General features: G+C 41.1%; 1 protein-coding gene across 1 annotated transcript in view; it reads left to right on the top strand.

Moving 5' to 3' along the window:
- fmn2b (formin 2b) overlaps nucleotides 1–22216 on the top strand; it is a 401079-nt gene that overhangs the window by 331734 nt on the left and 47129 nt on the right. The gene's annotated exons all lie outside the window — the stretch shown is intronic.

Below are 22216 nucleotides of genomic sequence, written 5' to 3'. Positions count from 1 at the left end.
ATGTGCTAATTAAGAATGGATGGCAGGGCTCTCAAGGTACAGCTCTAATGGGGGTGGGGTGGAAAGACTAGCAGAGCATACAAGATTTAAAAATAATGGAAATAGGTGGGAAAAGAAAAATCTATATAAATTATTGGAAAAAACAAAAGGATGCGGTTGGGGCCAGGGAACTGGAAATTGTTGATCTGATATAAGGTGTCAGAGGAATCACGGATGTAGGTGGGAAGGGACTGGACAAGGGGAGAGAGAAGGGAGTCAAGATAACGAGAAATGACTTCCGTAGGGCAGGAACAGGCTGACACGATTGGTCTACTGGGACAGTTCTGTTTGTGGATTTTGGGTAGGAGGTAGAAGCGGGCCGTCCGAGTTTGAGCGACTATCAGGTTGGACGCTGTGGGAGGAAGATCTCCAGAGGAGATGAGGTCAATGACAGTCCTGGAAACAATGGCTTGATGTTCAGTGGTGGGGTAATGCTCCAGGGAGAGGTAGGAGGAAATGTCTGTGAGTTGACGCTCAGCCTTCGCGAGGTAGAGGTCAGTGCGCCAGACAACAACAGCACCACCCTTGTCAGCGGGTTTGATGACAATGTCGGGGTTGGACCTGAGAGAATGGAGTGCAGTAAGTTCAGAGAGAGACAGATTAGAATGGGTGAGAGGAGCAGAGAAATTGAGATGACTAATGTCACGCCAACAGTTCTCAATGAAAAGATCAAGAGAAGGTAAGAATCCTGAGGGAGGGGTCCAGGTGGAAGGAAAATATTGGAGGTGGGTAAAAGGATCCATTGAACAGAGAGAGGACTCCTGCCCAAAGAAGTGAGCACAGAGACGAAGACGACGGAAGAAATAAAATAAAATAATTAGAGTTGAGGAGGCCTTCAGTATTTTTTTGTTATTTAGTCTCAGACATTGGCCATGCCTAGTTGCCCTGCAAAGGTGAAAGTACGGTACCTTTTCGAAATTTAGTCCTCCTTTATGTCAGTTTAATACAACTGAGTGGCTTGCTGGACCTGTGGAGTTACATCAGCTTTTATTTCCATATTTTTTTTAAAAATTGATTGCAAGTTCTCAATGTGCCATGATTAGGTTTGAACTAGTGTTTTCTGGATTACTGGTCTGGTTATCCAACAACTGTTCTGTGCTCATTGCATTCATCCACCCTAAGAGATAGAATCATGGAAATAATGCAGCATAAAAGGAGGCTATTCATCTCAATGTATCTGTGCCAGCTTTTATGTAGAGTGATCCAATTAATCCCATTCCCCTGCCCTCTCACCGACATACTGTAAATGTTTTCCCTTCAAGTATTTATACATTCCCTTTTGAACGCTTCCATTGAATCTGCTTCCACCATTACTTTGGGCAGTACGTTCCAGAGCGTTCACACTTGCTGTGTAAAAATCTTTTCCTCACACCACTCTCGGTTCTTTTCTGATCACCTTAAATCTGTGTCCTCTGTGTTCCAGGCCTTCTGTCACTAGAAACTGTTTCTCCTTTATTAATGTAAAATCATTCAAAATTTTGAGCACCTTTATTAAAGCTCCCCTTAACATTCTCTGCTTTAAGGACAGCAACCCCAGCTTTTCCAGTCTCTCCTCCTTAGTAAATCTCCTCTGCATCTTCTCCAAGACCTTGACATCCTTCCTAAAGCATGATACCCAGAATTAAAGCTAACACCTCAACTGAGGCAAAAGCAGTGCTTTTAACAGGTTTAGCAATTTCCCTTGCTTTAGTACTGTATTCCTCTATTAGTAAAACCAAAGGTGTTTTAAATGGTCTTCTCAACTTGTGCTACCTTCAAAGATTTGTGTACACCTCAGTTTCTGCACAACTCTTTAAAATTGTACCACTGCCTCTCCTCATTCTTCCTATCAAAATGTATAATCACACTTTTCTTGATTAAATCTGCCTATTTTACCAGTCTGTGTCCTGCTGAAGACTGTTACTATCCTCCTTACGGTTTCCCACATTTTCAAATTTTGAGTGATTTGCCGGCTTTGAATTATGCTGTTTAACCATGTCCAGGGTAAACATGAAAAAGAGCACTGTTTCTAATAGCGTCCCCTGGGGAACATTACTCTATACCCCCAGTCTGAAAAACAACCATTATTTTCTGCTTCCTGTCCCTAACCAAATTTGTATCTACACAGCCATTGCCACTTTCTTCCCATGGGTTTTAGTCTTGCGAGCAAGTGGCACTATTAGATGCTACTGTCCACCCATTGTAGCATTTGGTTGTTTCTTAAGTGATTCCAGGACTATTACCACCTCTACTCTATCAGGAAGTTAATATTGCTGTTGATCACTTTTTGTGAGGACGCATTTCTTGACATCAGTCCTAACGTTACCTTTTACTGATTTGAATTTGAGTGCCTTAGTTATAATCCCACAGTTGAATTAGAAATAATCCTTGGTTAACTTTTTGATAGCCTGTAATAATCTCCTATGCCTCAAAGGTCGTCCAGAGGACAATCTCTTTCTAAGCTTAAATTCCTAAATCTTTCTGGTCTCCCCGTGTAACTCTGACCATTGACACTAGGGATCGACCTCGAGATTCTTCCCTGCACTGCCTACTCTGCTTGAATATCTGTCATTTCTTAACAACTATACTAGATGCAATATTCAAGGTGCTTTCTGACCAGAGCGCAACATTCTCTGGCATATTCTCATTGTTCTTTTTAATGCTCAGATTGCTGGCTGTTTTCCATCTTAGACAATGTTTTATAACTATGCAGTTCAGAAATCCACTCTCTCCAAAACAAAAATTCGATTATTTTGTTTGACAATTTGTGGAATAAATGATTAAAGGGGTGCGATTTATTCATTGTTGCTCTTTCACAATCTTCAGAGATTCTTAACCACAGAATTCTTTGTGCTCATCAAGATGTGGGATATTGCCACAATACTTTTTGAATTTCAGTACTGTTGGTATGAAGTTCACTGCCAGATATAGCACAAGCCAACCTCAGAACATAACCCACTGCACCAATGTGATATATTATCCATTTCCAACATGACTATGCCTAGGCCCGTCTGTGTTGCCAATGACAGTTTTGTTGCAACCAAAAATGATTCATCTTTGTTAAAAACAGAAAATGCTGGAAATGCTCAACAGGCCATCTGTGGAGAGAGAAACAGAATTACCACTTCTGGTCTGTGATCTTTCATCACAACTGGAAGAAGTTTAAAATGTAAAAGGTTTTGAGCAAGTGAAAGGGGGGATGGGGGGTGGTGGGGGCAAAGGGTAAGAAGAGAATAAAAGGGAAGGTCTACGTTACTGTGGAAGGCAGGAGAGATTAAATGACAAAACAATTTCATGTTGCTAGGCCAAAGAGTGGTAAAGAAACAAAAGATGCATCTAAAGGAAGTGTGAATGGCAGGATGGCTGCCACCTGAATGCAAAGTGAAGGAGATGTGGGTGGGGGAGAAAAAAATGAAAGCAGCATTAAAAAAATGGAAAGAAGCTTGAAACAAAGTGCAGACAGAGATTATGATCTAAAATTGTTGCACTCAATGTTGAGTCCAGAAGGCTGTCAAGTGCTCACTTGAAAGATGAGGTGCTGTTCCTAAAGCTTGCATTGGAACACCACAGCAGACCAAGGACAGAGGGGTCAGAGTGGGAGCAAGGTAGAGAATTAAAATGACAAGCATCTGGCAGCTCAGGGTCATGGTTGCAGACTGAACAGATGTGTTCTGCAAACGGTCACCCAGTCTGCATTTGGTCCAGCATTTCTGTCTTTATTTCATACTTCCAGCATCTGCACAATTTTCTTTTGTTATCCTTTTTGATATGTTAGTTGATTAAGAAGCCGGTTGAGACAGCTCTTACTCTTAACTTTCTAATATGCATCCTCTATTCCAACCTCATGTATAGCTTTTCAAGTTCTCTTTTCTATTTATTCTTTCACTGCTAATATTATTAAAATATTGAAAAACCCAAGAAGTCTTTCCAATCTTTAGTTTGACAAATTAATTGAACACTGGTGCTATTTCCTGATTTTCTAATAATGCCACATAATTCATTCCCTAAAGGGCTTAATTCAGAACAAAAAGGGAGATAAATTATCTTGCATAATATTTCAAGCACTTCTGCATACTCCAGGGCAGGTTGTGCCCCAGGCTGCCCCTGCCCTTCTGGGGAGTCTGTCATGCAACTAGAAGTAGTGTTATGCAAATGAATTTCTCTCCCAAAATGTCCATCATCATAACAAAAAAGCTGTCATCTGTGGAAATAGGCAAATTTTTAAAAATCCCTTGTCAAATATGGTCAATTTTCACAATGCCTCTGACCTCTAGTAATGCTTATTTTAATTATCCACAACTGCCTTTAATATGAATATCATTTCCAGATTTTTTTGTTGACCTTTGTTTAACTACTTTGAATGAGAGCTTGTAACATTTTTACTTCTAAAGTATCCGTAGTGTGATCTTTCAAGATGCATTTTTCTATTTTTCATCGACACTTCATATTTGAGCTTGAAAGAGTATAGTAGCAAACACAGAATTTGAGATACAAACAAAGTGCTGGAAAAAGTCTGCAGGTCTGGTGGCATCTGTGGAGAGAGAAACTGAGTCCAATATGACTTTTCTTTGAAATAGAATTTGAGTTTGTGTTTTTGGGACAGGTTGAGAAAAGACTGTCAGGAATTAACAAATTTAATTTCTGCAATCCTAGAAAAAATTGAAAGATATATTGGTTCAGATTTTGCAGTCAGTGGTGAATGAATGGTGCTAGCTGGTCATTAGACTTAACCATACACTATCTGTGGGCTTTTGCACTGGAACTTAGTAACATGGTGCTTTCTACTAGGTAACTAGTACCTATGTGAACAGGATGAGCAAGCCTTTACCTCCTTAGCCAATCAGATTGAAGAATCCCCATTGAGACAGGTAGAGTTTAAACCATGGATTGTAAGTTAGAATAATTAATTGAATGTCAAATCATGTGCCGGAAACAAAATATTAGAGGAAAGGGAATATGGGATTAAAAGAGAGATAAAAGAGATACAGGAAAAAGTTTTTTTAAAATCCAGTTTGTTTTTTTTTTATTTTTCAAATCTGATGGAATGAGACTGCATGCTTGGAGAAGAAAATGCCTGCAGTGTTGGAAAGGAGACTTGATAATAATTAAATTGACCACACTGTTAAAAATTCTCTCACATTTGAATGGACAAGCTCCAACTTTTTCTGGCATGTCTGGTGGGTATCTAATGGAAACTTCATACCATTGCATGTATTTCATTCTTGGGTCTCTCGGCGAGGTAGCAGCTTAGCAAAGCTTCTGGAGGAGCAGGGCAACTCAGACAGCATCTTTCTGATTTCTGCGTTTGACTGTGATGTATTTGCCCTTGTATTTGTTGCAGCTGATGGAAGTTGCCATCATATTTACTCCTTACTGAGTACCTCACTATATTTCTAATGCAAAATCCCAGCCATTGAAATGTCCAGTAGATAGAGTTGACCTACAAAAATGGTTGGCTTTATTGGACTACATGTTTAGTTGTCTTGGGGAGGAGGCTGATAATTTCTATTTGTAATCCTCCACAGTTTCAAGTTTCTTTTTCCAGGATATTGTGACTCTGTATTGTCTGCCTTAGACTTTTAAATATTAGATTGAATTATATGATGGCCTAGAAACTTAAATGCTGACCAACTTAAAAAGGTGATGTGGTAGAATTCATATTGGCCAGTAGCACTGAGTGTGCAATATTGCAGCAACACATACAGGTCGAGTGTCCTTTATCCGTGAATCCGAAAGCTGAACACGTTCAAAAACAGTGCTTTTTAAAAAAAAAAATCATCAACCTTTAGCGCAGGAAGCCTGTGACCCAAGCCGAGCTAACACCACCCTCACTGACTGCACCCAACCATTAGCGCTGGAAGTCCCTGATCTGAGCTGACACAAAACTCGCCAACCGCACCCAACCTCTAACACAGGAAATCTCTGACCCAAGTTGACCCAAAACTTGTGGACCGCACCTGACCTTTAGTGCTGGAAGTCCCTGACCCAAGCCAACAGGAAACTCACCGACCGCACCCAACCTTTAGTACAGGAAGTCCCTGACCTGAGCTGACACAACCCAAGCTGACCAGACCAACCTTTAGCGTGGGAAATCTCTGACCTGAGCCGACCACACCTGACCTTTAACACGGGAAGTCTAGTTGTTTGTCTGCACTGTTTACCTTGCGATTTTTGTCTGCACTGTTTACCTTGTGAACCCTCTCCTACAACCATAATTGCAGATGGCGCCATGGGTGGGAACTTATTCCAGGTACCTTGTATTTATTACTCAGTGGTACATCTTACTTTTCTAGCCATTTTATTTATTTTAGACTGCAGCTGACCTAGGCTTCGGCTATTGTAATGTAAGTAGGCCTAGTCCTATACACGTAAACTGAAATTATCTGAAATCCGAAACGCAATTGGCCCTGAGGGTTTTGGATAAAGGATACTTGACCTGTATTATACAGCATGTTTAGCGCCACTGTGCAAGTCAAGTTCTGGCCCCAATAGATTCTGTTTGACAGCTTGAATATATCTGGTATTTGTTCTACTTGGCTTTACATGTAACTGGTGAGTATTTCCTTTATGAAGTTGTTTGAAGCTCTGATTTTTTTTCCACTCTGATTTTCCCACTTTACCTCTAGATTATTAAAATCCCTGCAGCATCTTACTTTCCTAAACAGTCCCTATCATTCATTGGCATTCACCAATTATTTACCAATGATTTTATCCTGTCATTTTCAATTTTGATCAAAATTACTTCTGGTGTTCTATTTCTATTTTATTCATGGGCCTCTACTTCATTTATAGGCATATTTTTCTGGCTAAAAAAAATAGTGCACTGTTGTAAACTTCATGCCCCTAAACAGTAAATGTTTGGCACAATGTATTGAAACACCTGTGCCCAGTGGCATAAAATGCTGGGATGTAGGTATGTTTTGCTAATCTGAATTCCTAACTTTACTGTTCTTGAGCCCAAGCAGAAGAGTCACTAAGCTACATTAGTACTTCTAATAGTTGGAACTAAAGCAATGTTTGATGGCGAGCTTAATTCATGTTTGCCAGGATATTGTTTTGAGATTATCCTGATTGTTTGCCATAACGTTGGTAACAGATCAGTGGGAGCTGTGGATAAATAGATTAACAAAGTTTCAGCGTATATTCTACCACAGTTACACTGGTCAATCAGGTTAACCCCCAAGCCAATGCCACTCTCCTTCATGACTTCAAGGACTGGATAGTCCAGTAAGCCTAGAAAGGTGGAGCTGAGCAGGGTAGCTGAAGAGCATAGGAAAATATTTCTAAATCTTGAAACTTGTGTGAAAAGCAAACTTAAAAAATCTCCAACACTATTTTCAAAGAAAGGGACTTTAACATTGATTAGCTTGTAAAGCAAAAAATCTAGTTGTTATGATTTAACTTTTTTTTTTGAAGTAGCCATATCTTGTCATCTTCTAGATGGAACCATGGTTACCAAAGAAAATAAATGTTCAACAGGACTGTCAGATGATGCTGACTGAGATTGCTGCAGTTGTACAGGAACACAGAAGCAGAAGCTAGCCATCTATCCCTTCGATCGTGTTTCTCCATTCAGCCAGATCATGGTTGACCTGTACTTAAACTCTGTAAAAGCCTTTGTCGTTGAAACAACCTTATTCTTATTTTTATTTCTACCACCCACCTTAGCATCTAGTTTTTTATGACTTAACTGAAATTTCAGTTAAGTCAGCATGTTTATAAGTTAGGTTGTTATGATCTCCATAGAGACAGAAATTAAAACTTCCAGTTAATAGCTGAAAGGTTGACAAAACAAAATGTCATATCTTAAGATTAAAAGCACCAGTAACTGAATACTATCTTTGTAGGCAATTTACACTTTAAACCACAAACACAATATTCCCCTTTCTTTAAACACAACATTCCCCTTTCTTTTAACACAACTGAAAACACACTTCACTGATCTACTTTGCACTGTCCTTTAAGTTCACATTCAGTTTTTCCGCAATCAGTCCAAAGTGATCCTTAGCTGCCGAGGGTTTGCTTCTGTTCTTTTCCTTTCTCAGCCTGGGAACTTTTAATCTCAGAACTGCCTTTCACAGTGAGGGTTTCTCCCCCAGAAATTCTCCCTCAGCACAAGCTAGGCAAATCTTCCTGCCTCATCTAATTCTTCACAAATTTGGTCTGCCCAATCTGAGTATGAGCTTCAACTCACATTCTTGCGCGGTGATCCACGTCTCACCGACACGAGCTGATCTCCCTCTCCTGATCTTGACAGACGAACCTCTCTAAGAGTTTTCAGGGATATCTAGGCTTCGAGGTCTAGGGGTCTATCTCTATGACAATATGAATCATAGGGGCCTTGTATCCAGATTATCTATCCTTGAGATCCCAACTCTCTTTTATCTTGCAAATAAATGGACAGTTTAAAACACAACTGTTTACAACCCAACATTCTGAACATTTTTCTGGGACTTTGGAGACTCTCAGTCTATCCACTGTTAGCACACAGGCTGCAGCCATTGTCTCCATGTATAAGCACCTTGCATCATCTTTCCAGTAAAACAACCTGGGCCACTTTAATTTCTAACAATCAAATCACCCAGGCTTGCTGTCGGGCAGACCTCAGAACAGGTCATATGAACACCCGCTGCCAGGCTTTCATTTTACCTTGAATTAAAGATACAGTCACAGAACATAAAGCAGAACAATTTTATACACCACAAAATTGTAACAAGGCCAATCACATAAGGGGCCTTAACAGTGATAAGGTCCATGATGTATATTAGGATTCCTGACAGAACTTTGTTATAGCATAGCACAATTCCTGCTTGGTGCTGAATGCTCCTTAACGCTTGAATTATTCAAACACGACTTTGACAATGTTATTGGAAAATTGCAAAGAGTGAAGTAAAATGATGGAGATAGGAGGAGGATGAGGAGAAATATTCCCACGTCTTGCATATGATACTTTTCTCCCCCTCCACATTATAATTTCTACCTAACGTGACCTTAACTCCAGTGACCCTGTTCTAAACACTCAGTAAGATGGAAAATTATGCAATAGGTTTCAAGTATTTTGTAGCAGGCGGAATCAAATGTTTAAGCAAAAAAAAAAATGGTGTGAATCTCATGCTTGGTAGATGTGAAGAGATAATGAGAGCAATGTGATCAAAGATTGAGCAGATTGCAAATGGCATGCCCAAACACCTTATAGAAAGAAGGATTTAAATGTAATTATTTTAAATGTAAACTGCGCTAAAGTAACCACTCACCATAAAAGCTCTCGCACATCTTAATCTCCTGAAGCAATTTTAATTGTTTGTGGCTCTGATTCACCAAGAAAGTATATATATAACAATCTTGCTAGAACAAGTTGCCTATTACAACATTTTATGTGGCTCCTGAAGGAAGTTATTTTGGAGGTGGGTCCACCCGTGTATTGTCTTCATAATGGATGATTTTGCAATTGCTGCAATTTAGAACGTAGATCTGCTGTTGCACTTGTGTAAGTGCAAAAGGAATCCTACTTAAGCTCGGCGAGCTATCCTATGGAGAGAAATGCTAAGGGTAGGTCAGCAGATGTTGTCCCAGGTGTCCTGGCCTAGTCTTGGTCACCTGAGGGTTTGGAGAGGAACCCTCTAATTGGAGATTTATTTCCTCTTATAACCCCTATTGTTTTTTGTTGCTTCTGCCAGGAGATTAAATGAATGCAGGCGAGGGGGTGTGTAGGAGTATATCGTCAGGCATCAACAGTGTGGGGCCAGCTTGATGGATCAGAAAGTCTCTTCTGCTTGTCATTTTAATGTTTGTATATTTACCAACTGACCTACCGGTTCCAGAAAATTGCGTCTGCTCTGATAGCTCAGCAAGTTTATTCAGTGAGCAGTTAAGCTATAAAGACCAAGAAACTCTGAAATCCCTTTAAAAAAAGGTTTTTTTTAAATTACTGTGTTGTGTTCATGGAATATAAACTTCATTTGAAAAGTGACTGCCACTTTCTGAAGATGAATAATTGACCTTTCAGCCATTGGAATGCTTATACTTTCCCAACTCTTTCTTATCCACTATTACCTTCATTATCTGGCAAATGTACTTTCCAAGTGTTATTAAAAAAAATAGGCTTCATGGGACTTAAGCAGCATAAACCCATTTGTTACATAGAATTACAAGGAAAATAAGCAAAGAAACGGGTCTTTCAGCCTCACCAATCCATGCTGTCGTCTGTGATCCACTTGAGCTTTCTCCCATCCTTCCTTGTCTTCCTTATCATCGTAATGCACAATTCCCTTCTCCCTATACTGATCTAGCTTCTTAAATGCAGCTATACTAATCACTTCAATCACTCTCTATAGTAACAAATTCCACATCCTCATTACACTCTTGGTAAAAATAGCTTATGCTGAATTTTCTTTTTGATTTTTTTAGTGGTATCGGGCATGTGTACACACCCTGGCACTCATGAACCAAACTCCCAGCTATGGACGAGTAGCTCCACTGCCTGGTTAGATGCCTCAGGAGAGTTGAAGGCTAAGGGGGTAAACCCCATTTTAAAAAAAAATGTGAAGTGGAACTGATGTCTAAATATGTCATCTTTCTTTCAACTCCTGCAACCAAGCTGGGTGCCATACATAATGCTTTGTATTCATTTGGACTCATCCAGGGAGGTCAAAGGTAACACTGATGTTTGGGCAGCCCAGAGGCTCCCTAAACTTTGCCCAGGCTTGCACCCTGGAGAGGACACTCCAGTTGTGCTGCAGAGAATAAACACAACAAAGGGGACAACAGTTAAGAGTGATTAAGTCCAACTCAGTGGGCAGAGGGGTCAGATGCTATAGGCTGTCTCCAATGTGGGAGGGACATTATATCCCACTAGTCAACCACACCCCCACAAGTCAGGCAGCCCCCTGACTAGTAAGGTACTAACCTGCCACATCCCATCTGCTCCAATGGGTGCCTGGAGCTTAGAATCTATGCTCAACAGGTGGACAGAATCCATTGCATCGGGCAAACAAATGAAATAAACAAGAATAAAGATGATGTCAGCTCCTCAATTGGCAAGCTGGAACATCAGGACAATGTGCACAGGATTGAAAGATGACTTGCAGCTGGTAGCAAGACAGCCATGATCGGCATGGAGCTTAATCTGCTGACTATTGATGTAGTCTCCCTACAAGAGACGAGGCTCGCCAAAAATGGATCACTGAAAGAGAAACATTACACATTTACCTGGCAGGGGATGTATTCAGAGGAAATCTGTGAGCAAGGTAAACTTTGCTGTAAGGACCTTACTATACTTGATGAAAGAACCCTCCCACAAACAGTTCAGAACATGTTCTCTCAAATCAAACAGGACCAGTTAACCTCATGAGTATCTGTGCTCCAATGTTGTGCTCCACTACAGAGCTGAAAGACGACTCCCATGAGGAGCTTGACACTGCTATCAGCTGAATCCCAAAGTCAGTACATCTTTGCCTACTGGGGGATTTTAAGGTACAAGAACACAAGAATTAGGAGTAGGCCATTCACCCCCTCGCGCCTGCTCCACCATTTGACAAGATCATGTCTGATTGGATTGTGGTCTCAACTCCACTTTGCTGCCTACTTCCAATAATATTTGACTCCCATGTCGATCAGTGGTCCCTCAGCGGCACTCATTTGATTTGCACACTCCTGCACATTTGACTTCAACATCAGCACAAGATCACCCAGGAGCTTTCTGGTTGGTTGCAAACGTGAAACGCTTAAGGAGCGTTCATTTCTGATTAACCTGCACCACCCTTCCCCCACACATACTGGATAATAGATATTTTGCTGTTGGTTACTACCATCCATTCACGGACACAAGCTTTGATCTCCCTCCACAAGTTGGGCAATAGTGTACAGACTTTAATGCCTATGTTCTAATGAACTCCTCCAGGAGTTGTGTGTAAGTGGGTCAATGATATTGTATCCCATATGGTGGTTTGAGAGTTAGTACTTGGAGTTTTGCACAAAATACCTTTTTTAAATGTTCATTTATGGGATGTGGGCATCACTGGCTAGGCCAGCATTTATTGCCCATTACTAATTGCCCATGAGGAGGTGGTTGTGAGCTGCCTTTTTGAACCGCAGTAGTCCATGTGGTGTAGGTGCACCCACAGTGCTGTTAGGAAGGGGGTTCCAGGATTTTGATCCAGAAACAGCAAAGGAACGGCGATATGTTTCCAAGTGATGGTGAGTGGCATGGAGGGGAACTTCCAGGTGGTGGTGTTCCCATCTGTCTGCTGCCCTTGTCCTTCTACCAGTCATAGGTTTAGAAGGTGTTGTCTAAGGAGCCTTGGTGAGTTCCTGCATTGCATCTTATAGATGGTACACACTGCCGCTACTGTGCACTGGTAGTCGATGGAGTGAATGTTTGTGAATGTGATGCCAATCAAGCGGGCTGCTTTGTCCTGGGTGGTGTCGAGCTTCTTGAGTATTGTTTGAGCTGCACTCACCCAGGCAAGTGGGGAGTATTCCATCACACTCCTGACTTGTGCCTTTTAGAATGTGGGCAGACTTTGGGAGATCAGATAAGTTACTTCACAGGATTCCTAGCCTCTAACCTGTTCTTGTAGCCATAGTATTTATATGGCTGGTCCAGTTCAGTTTCTGGTCAGTGATAGCCCCCAGGTAGTTGATGGTGGGGGATTCAGTGATGGTAATGCCATTGAACATCAAGGGATGATGGTTAAATTCTCTCTCGTTGGAGAGGGTCATTGCCTGGCAGTTGTGTGGCATGTATGTGACTTGCTGCTTGTCAGCCTAAGGCTGGATATTGTCCAGGTTTTGTTGCATTTGGACATGGACTGTTTCAGTATCTGAAGAGCCGTGAATAGTGCTGAACATTGTGCAATCATCAGCGAACATCCTCACTTCTGACCTAATAATGGAAGGAAGGTCATTGGTGAAGCAGCTGAAGATGGCAGGACCTAGGACAGAGCCCTGAGGAACTCCTGCACTGATGTCCTGATTAACCTACAACAACCACAACCATCTTCTTTTGTGCTAGGTATGATTCCAACCAGCGGAGAGTTTTCCCCCCATTCCCATTGACTGAAGTTTTGCTCGGGCTCATTGATGCTGCCTTGGTGTCAATGGTAGTCACTTTCACCTCTCCTCTGGAATTCAGCCGTTTTGTCCATATTTGAACCAAGGCTGTAATGAGGTCAGGATCTGAGTGGCCCTGGCTGAGCCCAAACTGAGCATCAGTGAGCAGGTTATTGCTAAGCAAGTGCCACTTGATAGCACTGTTCAAGACCCCTTCCATGACATTACTGATGGTTGACAGTAGACTTATAGGGAGGTAACTGGCCAGGTTGGATTTGTCCTGCTTTTTTGTGTACATTGTGTCCATTTATGGACAGTTTCCCACATTACTGGGTAGATGCCAGTGTTCTAACTGAACTGGAGCAGCTTGGTTAGGGGTGCGGCAAGTTCTTGAGCACAAGTCTTCTGTGCTATTGCCGGGATATTATCATGGCCCATAGCCTTTGCAGTATCCAGTGCCCTCAGCCGTTTTTTGACATCATGTGGAGTGAATCAAATTGGCTGAAGGCCACCATCTGTGATGCTGGGGATCTTTGGTGGAGGCCAAGATGAATCATCCACTTGCAACAATCGTCTGCCAGAAGTGCTGAATGCTTCAGTCTTATCTTTTGCACTGATGCGCTGGGCTCCTCCATAACTGAGGAAGGGGATTGTTTTGGAGCCTCCTCTTCCAGTGAGTTGTTTAATTGTCCACCACCATTCACGATGGATGCGGCAGGACTGCAGAGCTTAGACCTGATCCGTTGGTTGTGGAACTGCTTCGCTCTGTCTATCGCTTGCTGCTTATGCTGTTTGGCAAGCAAGTAGTCCTGTGTTGTAGCTTCACAGGTTGATACCCAATTTTAGGTATGCCTGGCACTGCTCCTGGCATGCCTTCCTGCACTCTTCATTGAACCAGAGTCGATCCCCTGGCTTGATGGTAATGCGGGGATATGCTAGGCCAGGAGTTGGGGGATATGCCAGGCCATGAGTTTACAGATTGTGTTAGAGTACAATTCTGCTGCATCTGATCACGGCCAGGAAGTTGAGAGAGAAAAGTTGAGGCGAAACTGGGTGTTTCCAGAAGGAGGGATAATCACTTGTGCTTGGGCAGCTTCTAGCTGCTGTTTATCTTGTTAGCAATGACAAAAGTTTAGGAACAGAAACTTGAAAAACGCTGCTCAGTATAGGGAACCATTGGAACGACACCCTAACAGAGCAGCAAATCACAGCTTTAAAGATTTTACTGATCGTCTTCTGTTGGTTCAACGAATGGCAGAACACTTAAATATCTTGTTTTTGTTTTTATTATTTTTGGCAGAACCAAAAATACTTCATTGTCTGTAAAGTGCTTTAAGATGTCTGGTGGTCATGAAAAGCGCTATATAAATGTAAGCTGTTTTTAAAGTGAATCATTTTCATAGAGGCTTCATAATGCAATGGACAGTTAGATTTTTGTTCCCAGATCAAAGGGATTAAAATTCTAAACCAGAGTTTCACAGCATTGTGAATGAAGTAGGCATCTGCAAATAGCTTAGGCATTTGAAAAACTGCCTCCAGTTCAAAAGTGCTAAATTACAGGTTGCACTAGGGTGAGGAGAAACTGAACTGTTGAAACATTGTATGATCGCTTCAGCAATAAGATGTCCAAAAATATTAGCTCTGGGAGATTAACCATTTCCGTGTGAGATGTTTCCATGGGGAATAGAAATTCTTAAGATTCCTTGGATGAAAGGGTTAAAAGTGAAGTTCACGCTTGTGCAATTGTACAAAAGAAAATCTTTGTTTAACGTTTTGCAGACTGCTTTTGCTGTTACTGAGTCACTCTAACCGCCACTGATGCCAGCAGTAAACTTTTCAAAGGCAATTTGTAATGCCAGTCCACTTTATTATACGTTAAACATAAAATTTGTGGACGGTAACTGAAAGAATTGGATGTTCAATGCATTTAGCCTTCCTGAAAAGTTAATTCCTTTTCTTTTTATTAAGGTTAAATCCAATATGTAGGATTGATTCTCCTTGCATCTGACAATTCTATAGTGCCAATGTGGACAGTTAAAGTGAGGATTAGTTACTGCTTAGCAAGCATGTACAAAGAAATGACTGAGGGGGAGAAAGGTCAGGCGGGCACAAGGAGAAGTAACAGATTAGATGAACCAAGATTAATGTGATTAATGTTCATTACCGGTTTAACGTGGAAAAGGTTGACTTGTCTATGGTTTTGAAGTTAAATCTGGGATTACTTTTCATTAATCTGTGGGTAGTGGATTTTGACACAAAAGTCAGCCAGTGAAAAGGTGGAATATTTACATCAAAATAGGCACTTTATCCAAGATATTTATGAATAGGTGTTTTATGATCTGATGAAAGCACATAGGTCTGTGTTTATACAACGTAAGCAGTCAGACAGGAAAGGCTCCAGCCTCGCCTTACCAGAGATGTAACATGGAATGATTTCAGTAATCCACAAACAAATTACATCATTGGGTTTGCAATATTGATAAAATGTAATAAAAATGAGCATACAGCACTTGAGCAGTTTAGCCTGTGTCAGGTGAAGGTTTAAATGTTGGATTTACATGAAGCCACATAGCAGTGTTTACAATTGCACAGACCAGATGTCTTGATTAAGCCATTACAATAACCAGGTCTGACAAGAAAATGGATTCAGTGCACTTACCTTTCTGTTTATCATGAAATGTTCACTAAACAGTGAAAGCCATAGATAAGCATTCAGTGCTCCTCTCACTGTCTGTAGAACAGCTGAGCTGTTTTTTGTTAAATGGATTTGACATTGTTAGAAGCATTATCATTGTGGAAATTATTAATAAAGTACCCTGTGGAAAATGTCAGTTTATTTGAGGGAACCATATGCATCTTTTTTGTTGGGGCATCTTGTCTGTGTGAAAATTGGATAGCTTTATAGAAGTGGTTTATACTTGTTGGAGTTGTATTCCTAACATTGGTCTTAGCAAAGGGTTGCATGCTGCAGAGAAGGAACTGACAGTACACCCCGATTCCATTTTAACTTGGCAGAATGAGCATTATTAGGGAAAGATTGGTCTCGAAATGGATTCAATAGAATTCCAACCCCATTAATGTAAACAACCAGTCTGCTGCCACTTTAAGAAGAGCCAACTGCTCATTGGCCACAGAGCCAATGTGCAAATAATTTGCAAATCAGGACTCTATTACATATCTAGGATGATTACCATGTTAGGATAGAACTGGTCTGAGCATGTGCTGTGCATCCTCCAATCAGTTTACCTGTTCATAGAGCCAAAGAGAAGGAAAGTTTTAAATTATTTTTGTGAGGCTTGCAGAAGCAGGAGTGCTCCTCAGGGCATCACAAAAATGATCCAGTATGTCAGCCTTGCAATATCTCCATGCACTGATTTGGACCTGCTGGAAGTCTTTTGAAAGTGTGTTAGGAACTACTATGTATGAAATAATCAATATTTCCTTGCAAGATCTCTTCTGTTTCTCTTCACCTTCAGCCCCACACCAGTAATTTGAAATGTGCAGTTGGTTAAGTGTACATTCCAAGCATTTTTAACAAGTAAGGAACATTTTGTTCTGCTACCCATCGTTCTTGTTTTGTCATGTAATGAAATTGTCAATGGTAAAGATCAGAAGCCACATCGCATTACCAAGACATCTTATACAGCTTTTAGCAACAAACCTTTAGTAAATAATTGTAACTTATTAGTCTGTAATCACTGAGCAGTATTTTTTATTTGGTTAAATAAAAAGGCAGTCACCCAATTAGTAACTACTTGTTAGATGTATCAGACCGAATCATTGAGTTGCGCTTGGGACGGTGGTGATTTAAGGGATGAAACAACTCTTCACTGTTAATATTAGTGGTGCTTTATATCCACAGATGAATGACTCATTTCCCCTTTCTCTGGGTGATCTTAGTGAACCACATCACCCTCCTCCGACGCAGCCTCTTCATTGTCCAGCTCAGCAAGACTGCCATCTTCCCCAGTTCCACTGACCCCTACACCATCACTTCTGGAATTTCCAGCAAGGATCTATCCCTGGCTGCTGCCCCTTCCTCATCTATATTCTTCTCCTTGGTTACATAAGGGGCCAGCTTCCACACACACACATTGATAACACCATGCACTACCTCTCTATCATCCCCCAACCCTGTGCTATCAGACTCCTTGTACAAAATCCAGTCTTTGAGCCACAATTTCCTCCAATTAAATATTTAAAACACAAGCACTTTGCTGTTGCTAGCAATACCATACCCCACCCTAACCATTGTCTCAGACTGTTGATAACTTCAACATCCTCCTGAATCTCAAGCTGAGCTTCTAACCCCTTATTTTCTTCATAAAGACTTGCCTAGTGCCATCTCTAATATAATTTGCCTCCATAGTGTTACTCAGGTCATCTGTTTAAGTTCTCACTAATGCCTTTGTTACCTCCAGAATTGACAGTTCTCCTGGCTTGACTTCCTATCTTTTGTACTTCATGAACTTTAGCTCATTCAAAACTCTGTTGACTTTACTGTGTCCCATACCAAATCCCACTAATCAACCATCTCTGTCTTTGCTCACCAATGTTGGCTTCTGTTACCTTGCCTCAAGTCTAAGATTCTCATCTTCATGTATAAACCCTTCCTGACCTTGCCCTTCTCTATCTCTGCCAACCGTACAATCCCTCTAACCCCAGGACTTCCTCCTTCCTCTGACTCTGCCTTCTTGTCCATTGTTCCACTCACTGCTTTTCCTCCATCATTGGTGACTGTGTCCCCCAGCTGTCTCAGCACCCATGTTCTAGAATTTCCTCCCTAAACACCTCTAGCTCTTCACCTCCCTCTCTTCCTTTAAGATACTCCTTAGAACCCACCTCTTTGACCAAACTCTTTCTAACATTGCTTTCTTTGCTTCGGTGTCAATTGTTGCCATCTTGCATCTCTGAGAAGCACCTTAGGATGTTTCCTATATTAAAGATGTTAGATAAATGCCATTTGCTAATGGTGTGGCTTTGAAGCACTCTAAAGCTAGAAAGCTGTAGACTCCAACATATTTGTCCCTGTATTAAGCCAGCAATTTGAGTTCAGCAGGAACTTTGGAAAACTCTGCTCTGTGTAGTGTCCTCATCAATGGATAATTCTAAATCTACCAATGATGGAGCAGCATCGGCAAAAAAAAATTGAGCTGCCCAAAGCATATGAAAACCAGCGCTGGATATTCCTGAACAGCTGATAGAACCAGGCTAACTGCAAATGAGGGCAACTCTGCCCTCTTTTCCAATGCCTGAGTCAAAAGTGGGTGTTGATGGACTGAAAAATAAAAAGGACAAATTGGAAATGCTGGTAGTCTAAAATAGATAGCAGGCCAGTCAACACTTATAGAGGGAAATGGCCAGTCACAATGTTGCAGCTACAAAATTAAACTTATTCACCATCATGATATAAGCAACAATTGGTGGGCTTTCTCCTCAAACTGCTGCAGTCCTTGAGATCAAGCTACTCCCTTAAAATTAAATGGGAATTCCAGAACTTCAACCCAGTGAATCTCAGAATAACGATTACATGTACTTGGCAGGATAGTGTCAAGTAACTTTGCTGAAGTGCAGCATGCACGTTGTACATGTTACAGCCACAGTGTATGGTGGTAATGGGATGGATATTACTTCCAATGTTGAGGTCACCAATCAAGCCAACTAATGGCAACCGCAAAGATATTGATTGTTTGGGTGGAGGTGGGGAATGGTAGCAGTGGCAGTACCATTGATGATCAAAAGTAGGCAGCTGGGCTTCCATGTGTTTTGATGTGGCCATTACTCGATGCTTTTGCATCATAAATGTTGCACGACATTTTGTCCACACATCTTCAAATATAATGAATGAGGATTATGAACTTGTTTACATTCTCATCAAGCAATTGGTGTGTAATGGTGGTTAGAAAGGCTTCTGAACAAAAAAACCCAAATTGGAGTTGCTGGAATCTGTTTTGTTATACTGACAGAGACTTTTCCACAGTGATCCATGTCTACCGTACCTGAATGAAAGGTGGCGCCCTCTTCCCAAAAGGAGGGATGTACAGCAACTGCTAATACTTACTTGCATAATACAGTGAACACCCAACTATCCCAATGTGCTTCAGAGAGGTATGAGGAGAAATGGACATCAAGTCAATAGAGGAAAACTCGAGGCATGGCCAAAAGTAATCAAAGGAGGTATGAGTGGTGATGGGTTAAGGTGGCAATTCCAGAGAATGGGGCCTCGGTCGATAATTTACAGGTTCCAATGGTGGGATGAAGGAAAAGGAGTTCACAAGAAGTTGAATTTCAGAGGAACAGAGAATTTAGGGGGAGGGTAAAGGACTGAGTGCTGCAATAGGGAGAGGTGCAGCCATGAGGAATTTAATTACAAGAATGAGAATTTTAGATTTGAGGCATTGAGGGATTGGGGGCCATTGCTGGTCAGTTTGATTTAAGGTGAGTTGATGTTTATGGATGCTGAAGGTTGCAAGACTGATCAGGAGACCATTGGAATAATTAAGTCTGGAGACAACAAAGGCATGCATGAGAATTATGATGACTGTTGTGATGAAGTAAGGCAGAGGCAATGTTAGAGGTGTGAGTATGCAATTCTTGTGACAGATCAATAAATTGCTCAGAGCCAGTACACACCCAGTTTCTCTTAAATTGGATAGGGCTCTGTGTGGCAGTAAGTAGGCTCTTTATTCCTATTATATTCAAAGTTGTGATCACCCTGTATGTTAAGCCTACAGTAGTAATGCCTTTATTTACATGAGGCACCTGTGGAAGAGATTTTGCATTAGCCAAGCATCTGGACAAATAGCTCTGCATGCTTTAACTGTTCAGGTCTTTATTTGCAAACAAACATGGGATTTGTAATTTGTCCTGGGACCAATTAATTGCACATGTGGCTCTGTCAGTACTTTGCTAAAAGAGATCTTAATTATAGCAAAGTGGTTCCATTCCACAAAGATATGTGGCTTGTAATACAAAATGTCAAATTGCTTCCCCTGTTTCACTCAGTAACTTGATTTGTTGGGCAACTTGGAGTCTCTGCTTTTCCTTTTGGGTGGTCCTTGATGAGTTCTACTATGATCAGGTGCAGCAGGTCTCCCTTGGTGTGTTTAATATCTGTTTCAATTTCTTGATGGACCATATAAGGTATGAAGCAATTTTCCTTCCAAACTTGAACTTGGTCTACCCAAGGATAAGTAAATATTATAGGTCTGCAGCAAAATGAGACCTAGCCACTTCATTCAACACAAATCAAATGCAAACTTATGCAATGACCATTCTGTTTTGGTTCCCCACATATAAGATCATTAAAGCTACTGCACACTTACAACTTTAGTGAATTGGTGTGGTGTATCCTATGGATTGTTAGTGCTGCATCCAGTGTGCCAATGAAGAAGAAGACATTGTCAAGCCCCATAGCCTTCATTGTATCCTGCGTACTCAGCTGCTAATTATTGTCATGTGGGCTAAACAAAATTGGCTGAACACTTATTATGAAGGTAGGGACCTCTGGAGAGGCCTGACTAGGATTGTCCACATGTACTTTTGGCTGAAGAGACCTGCAAACACTTCAGTTTTGTCTCTTGTGGGTCCCATCATGATTGAAGATACCAATGTTTGTGGAGATTCGTTCTGTTTGCTTAGCTGCCCACCACCATTCTTAACTGGATGTGGCAGGCTAGAGAGCTTTCCCCTCATCTGTTAGCTGAGGCTGATTAGACCTATCCAGGTCAAGTTTTCCCAAGGCCAGAAGATCATTCAGCCCAAGTGTCTTAGCAAATTACTCCATAGCGAATAAATTAACAGCATGATCCAGTCTATATACTTCAATAATCTATATGACCGTGTTCTTATGAGCTGGGACGGCTTAAGTTTTACCCCTCCTTCATTTGGGAGAATGGTATTGGCCTTTTCTTATTAAAACATGAGGTTCTGAGGGGGCTTGACAGGGTGGATGCTAAAAGGATGTTTCCCTTCGTGGGAGAATCTAGTATTTGGGGGCACAGTTTAAAAATAAGGGATTCCCCCATTTAAGACAGATGAGGAGGAATTTCTTCTGCAGGTCATTAGTTTATGGAATTCTCTTCCCCAGAGAGCAGTGGAGACTGGGTAATTGAATTATTCAGGGCTCATTTCCACAGATTTTTGGTTGACAGTGGGGTCCAAGGTTCTGCGCGGCAAACAGGAAAGTAGAGTTAAGACCACAACCTGATCAGCCATGATCTTATTGAATGGCAGAGCAGAATTTCAAAGGGCTAATTGACCTACTCCTCTTATTTCTTATCCTATGATCAAATAATCTTTTACATATACTAGACGATGAACTCCTACAGCTTCTACAAAGACTAAAGGAACTCAAAACTAAATTTAAAAACTGCAAACTTGAGTGTTCTAAATAATACATTGTGTATCAATTTCCAGAAAAACTTCCTCAATTCTACAGATCAATCTGAGAAAAATATGCCAGAAGAGTTGACCTTTATGGTGTTGATTATCTTGCTCAACTCTGTTGAGATGCTTGATGGCCTGCAAATCAATAAACACCAGGCCCTAGACACGAAGCTATGCAAATATCTCCACCCACGCCCCCACTTTCTCCCCATTAGCCCTATAAAATCTACCTTTACGAGCATATATCCAATTCCCCTTTTCCAATGCTACTAATAAATCACCTTCCACTATCCTTTTGGGTAGTGCATTCCAGAAGATCATAACTCACTATTAAAAAAAATTTTCTTCATCTTCCATCTAGTGTTCCTGTCAATTATCTTGAATCTGTGCTCTATGCCTACCAAACTCCTGCCAGTACATGTATTTCTGTCATCGTGATTTTCATTGAAATCATTGGAAATAAAAACTTATATTCCACTTTGGGTATAAGATCTCTGTCTTTCCATGGACAGATGGCACAGGTCCAGTTAATTGACAAATACCTGAGATTTCTAATGTTCTGGTAGTTCATTTGATTACACAATTTGATAAGTAAGTATGCCATCAAGAGCTGACACAATGCCAAAGTAGAATTATGTGGATGTGGATCTTCTTTGCCGCAGCAAAAGTTGACAGTTTTGTGCTCCATTGTTCACCCCAATCCTCCTAAATAATCCTAGATATGCACTCTTTCTCCCCATTGATCTGAAAGAAAGGTGGT

Source organism: Carcharodon carcharias, chromosome 2 (genome assembly GCF_017639515.1).
Source record: "Carcharodon carcharias isolate sCarCar2 chromosome 2, sCarCar2.pri, whole genome shotgun sequence".
Classification (NCBI taxonomy): Eukaryota; Metazoa; Chordata; class Chondrichthyes; order Lamniformes; family Lamnidae; genus Carcharodon; species Carcharodon carcharias.
This window is presented reverse-complemented; position numbering and strand designations above follow the sequence as displayed.